Source organism: Trachymyrmex septentrionalis, unplaced genomic scaffold, assembly GCF_001594115.1.
Source record: "Trachymyrmex septentrionalis isolate Tsep2-gDNA-1 unplaced genomic scaffold, Tsep1.0 scaffold14, whole genome shotgun sequence".
Taxonomy (NCBI): Eukaryota; Metazoa; Arthropoda; class Insecta; order Hymenoptera; family Formicidae; genus Trachymyrmex; species Trachymyrmex septentrionalis.
Window position 1 is genome coordinate 3089535 of NW_017304543.1, and position 5658 is coordinate 3095192.

Here is a 5658-nt window from a genome sequence, read left to right on the forward strand (position 1 = left end):
CTTTCTTCTTTTTTTTAAAATCCATTTAACATTTAATTTAACGATCCTCACGTTACGTCTGCGTAAAACGCGTTTTTTGTGTTAGGTAAAATAATATCACAGTAATATCACGTCTCAAATATGCGTCAACAATTTTGGCTCGGATATACCGGAGTACAGAAGATTCGCAAACGTGCAGAGTTCTTACCTCACAAATCCCAGCATGCCGAAAGCGTGAATATTAGATACGTTCGATACGGCATAACAGGTCGTACGTATCATGCTACAATGTATGACATTACAGCAATATCACGTGAGGGCGCCTTCGTGAACAGATGCGATCTCGAGAACCTCCGACATGCACGACGTTCGATCCGCTCGCGAGCCTCTATTAAGGGGATTGGTACGTATGAAAGTCGGGGTGACTGAGGTGAAACCTTTCTGTTTTTCTCCGGCACATTGTGCGCAAATGTTTCCCGACCTATGCCCTGCCCGATGTTCGAATGTAAAGCCATAATGCAATTAGAAATCTAAACACTCAGTGCAACCTTTTTCGTAGTATTTTTTTTATTATTGACGCTCTTTAGTTTGTCGCGGTATTCGTTGTAACATTATTTTTATTTGTTTCTTCATTTCCCAGTAACTAAATAGGATCTGAGAAAAAATAACATTAATTAATAATAAAATTATATGTTTGTCGTTAATAATAATATCTCACGTTACTTTCAATGTAATTAAATTGTTTTAATTATATTAAAAGAAATTGTAATTAAATTAAATTACAATTTCTGTTGCAAGTTCTTATAAATGGCTATCAATATAAATAACTGATGATTTCAGTATCGATTTAAGTATTAATGACACAAGCAACGTATTGTAGTTTCAGCGGAATACTCGTCATACATATCTATTTAATGTTCTCAAGCTTGTGTTTACGGTGATGTCAAAAAAAAAAAAAAAATTGGAAGAATTCGACATGCGTTTTCTTATCCGAACAGCAGAATATCACGTGACGTGATAATTTATTTTTAATCTATTCGCATGTAAGACACGCGTGTGTAATATGCCACCATTGCACAAGCAAATCGTCATGTACATGCTAGAGTGATGACGTTTTTGCATCTCTAACGTCCCCATGGAGTAGTGCCAGTTGAAATGAGATAAAGCGAAGAATAATGACAACTCGAGGAACGGTTGTTTTCACCTACGAATAGACTAAAATATGGAAAGAGAAATGATCTTGCTGACATGCGAAAGATAGTTTTCAAAGTAAAAATAATTATATCTAATTATAAATAATTATATAATTAGATGTAAGCGAGCTAAAATATATTAATCATCAAAAGCTTTACTAGATTTTAATTACTCGAAATGGTATAATGAATGTTTTTATTTTTTGTAATAGTGTAGTTCATAAATACTAGTACTTACTTAATTCTCCTAACAAAAGTTTTTCCTCTCAAGTTTTAGCGTTTTTAAATTAGAATTATCTATGCAGAAATATGTCGAAAACGCTGACAGAGTCTTTAATTTTTTTCATGTATTATAATTCATACGTCGTTCAATTTTTTTCATAGCTTTTGTTTGCATTTATGTATCAAATAAAATGTCAAAAATTTACATAATTATGTCACAAAAACAATTAAAAAAAAAATCACAAAGCTGACATGTGTAATTTTGCTAGAAGACGGCGGACTCTTAATATTTTTGATTTTTTTTTTTTCCTGTCGGTCGCGTCATGTTAAATGATACCGCGCGCGTCAACAAGCTGTGGTTATTCACTATCATGCCATTGCTAAATTATGATTCGGTTTCACGTACTTTGATATATCGCGCCAATTTTTTTACAAGAAATACGTTAGAATAAACTATTTTAGCACAAATCAATAAATCTTTCATTTACTGCTATATTCAACCTTAAAATTATTTTTAAAATTAAATTAATTAAAAAAAAACATGTTTATTCAAAATTAATTGATCTGTGTTAGTATATAATAAATGTTTAAAGAGTTTCTAAAATTCATATTTTTTATAAAATATAATTGTCAAATATTGATAAATATTTGATATTAGATTATTGTATCATAAAAATTTTTAGTAGTTGTAGTAAAGATGATAATAATTTTATAATAATGTTGCAAATTCTATTATAATTGCGCGAATTCGGGAAAAAACTTTGATTGGCAACAGTATTTTGTTTTCAGAAAAATCATTAGAACCGGGTTTAATAGATTGTCTGGAAAAGAAAATTAGCAAAGAAATATCGTATTAATTATCTTGTTTTCTACAAGTTGTTTACTAATCTAAGTCTTTAATAAAAAGCAGCGATGTTTTATACGTTTTACAATTAGTTTTTTCGCGAAATCCCACCCATTGGAAGTTATTGTAAACAAAAACGTTTTGACTTGCGCTTCTTGCTTTAAATCTAGCATTTTTTAAATTGAAGTAATCCATATAGCTCTCGGAAATCTCACGAGGCACCGGTTGCATCTCAAATTTGTGTACACGTTCATCGTTAATGCATTGGCCATGTCGCGATGCCCCTCGGAGAGTTTAGCTGTAACGATTTTCTCATATGGTGAGAAAATGAGTGAGCGAGCGTTACGTCGCATTAGGTTGACCAGAGGGTGGCATTTCCAATTACGGACAACGCTTTCAATTACTTAAGCTCCTACAAAAGAGCTTTCGCTCGTCGTTCTCGCGCTATCGACCGAAAGCTTCGTAGAGTAAAATTTACTGTGACAAGCTCATCATGAACATATCTTCCCATTTAGACGTACAGAATTATTTAGTGCTTATAATAAATATTTCAAACTATTTAACAATTATTTTTGTTTAACAAGAAGATGAAATGCTATGATTCACAAACATTAGTAGTGACATCTTACAGCGTTAAATCTACGTTTTATATAACAAGATTGTTACAGTAAATTTTGGTTAAATTTAATTCAATGTTAATAATGCTTATATTATTATAATATTACAGCGTATTTTGGCATTTCTAATTTAAATTTGCTATACCATTTTAATCGAACTAATATCTGTTATAATAAAGAATAAATATATAATAAATTGTATTCATTAATTTTTTGTATACAAATTGTTTATTTTTGCTTTTTTTTTTTATTATCTAGCAAGTTATAAGAATAAAGAAATTATAAAACGATTGCAAATTATCAGAAGAGAATAAAAAATTCTCTACTATCGGTAAATTCGATTGCTATATTTATAAGTTCCATTACATTTTTCCAGTGTAAATTTTAATTGCTATAAAAACTATTTTCATATTGAAATAAATAAAAAATATAAATTATTATATTATTTTTTCTAAATTATATTATTATAAGTTATTTTTTTCTATTACAACAGTTTGTATCGCATGGAAAATTTATTGCGTGGTTCTATTGGAATATTGTAATCAAAACAAGAAAATAAAGTCAAAATTTAAAAATTTGAAATCAATATAAATAATCTATTGCAAAAATATATACTTTAGGGAGAAGATACATGTATTAAAAGATTGTATTTGTGATCATGTTAAAATATAAAATATATATATTTATATGAGTTTCAAATTTTTCTCGTCGTTTTTGTTTCATATATTGTATAGCGTCTTTACATTTTATAATAGATATTTTTTTATGCACTCTTTGATATTTTTAAATATTTTTATATGTTTTTTTAATTCAGCGAACGGTGCGTTTGAACTTTCGCCGGCATCTATCGGAAAGTTGTAATGCGACCGAGTGAATCTTCGCTGCTCCAAAGAGTCGTTATCAACCGAAAGCGATCTATCCTACTGCAGATATCTCCTCTCGATAGATATTATATCTTCACAAATACCATGCGTTGCAAGTCGATATATGAAAATCGATATTATCCAGGATTGCCTCGATATAGTCCATGAGCCCTCGCTGAAACGTTATATTTAGATGGACCCTTCCCTCGTCATCGAGTGGCAGTGTGCAGCAGAGAAGCTCGCTCAATTGCCGCTGGAAACCGATATTAACATGGTTAGCGATGCTCCTCCTCAACGTGGAACATCTTTGGGGTGAAAAGCGGCTTTAAATACAATGTGAAATTGAATCCTGGAGATGATGCACCTCTCGCCACTTTACATACATTCAATTACATACTCCATCATATAGTGAAATCTGATTCACGTATTTTATTTCAAATATCGAGAATGATCTTTAATCGAGAAGTATAAAAATTTCCCTTTATAATTATAAAGAATTCCAAAAAATAATAAAAAATAAATTTTAATAACTTAAAAGATATTTATTTTCTTGGACTAATCTGTTCCTTGCTACATATCGAACAATTATTTGCAGTGATTATGTAATATCGCGAAAACATTTTCTATGTGTAATATAAAACCTATATCTTTGACACAAATTGAAAGTACAAAGTAGATCAATGAGCGTAAATCAAATAATAGAAAAAAAATCCTATTTTCTTCATATTTGTTATTACAATATAATAGTAGTAATCAATAGTTCAGCTTTATTTAATATTCGGGTTTGACTTTGATATAACGATATTTTTTCCAATAAAATCGGATGATTTTGCGTCAATGTAATGGCGCTATAGTTGGGTGAGAGACTGGATACAAATGTCAAATTTGAATCTCATTGTTCTACGCTGTTATTACATGCTCCGCCTGTAGCGTTTCGTTTGTTTTTCACCGGTATTATCCTGCAAATCCCTGCGCAAATTATAATCGTTGACGAGTCGACAGCACTTCAATATCGTAACATTGCTACCAAATGATAAATTAATTCCAGGACTCTAAGCGCGCAAACCGATGTTACCAATTACCAGATAGAAGTGTGTAACCACGCGCTTATTAATTGCGATGTGCGTATGCAATATCGTTTGCGAATCGTTGAGAGCTATAACTCGTACACTCGATGTTAAACATCAGAGATACGTTGAATTGGATGATGGTATGAAGGATAGAAATGCAAACGATCATCCCGAGGATCCAATGGGCTTCTTTAATATGTGAGATTCACAGATATTTTTTGTTAATATCTGAGTCGAAATGTTAGTCCTACTTTCAATCTCTTTCAATCTCACTTAAACCATGTAAACCTATTTTGATACTTAAACAGTTAAATAGGCTCAGATCTCTTTTAATATTAATACTTAATCTACAGCTTCTACTTAGAAAACTTCTTTTGAACCTAAAAATAGAAAAATTTCCAATAACTAATTATAAATCTCTAGAGTTTACATACGTATAAGTATACATATAAGTATATATACTTTTGAGACTTCCACGGGAACTTTCTATACAGAAATTATACGTTTCGCGGGTTATCTCCGTGTCCAAATCCATTCTTAGAATGGCAACGTTTCGTGAACACACCCCTCATCAGGAGTTGATACTATATCAGACTGTTCCTGGCTCTGATGAAGTGAACTGCAATATTTACGAAACGTTGGTATTCTAAGAATGGATTTAGACACGGAACCGCATAATTTCTGTAGATATTTTTTGTGTTAATATAGGTAATTTATTCGAGTTAGCCTCTCGTATACGATTCTAGCGTTCTTAGCACAATTATATGCATATCGTGATATATTAAAGCGCTCATAAAAGGCTATTATATGTATACGAATTCTAAAAAAAAAAAAAAAAAAAAAAAAAAAAAAAAAAAAAAATGAAATTTG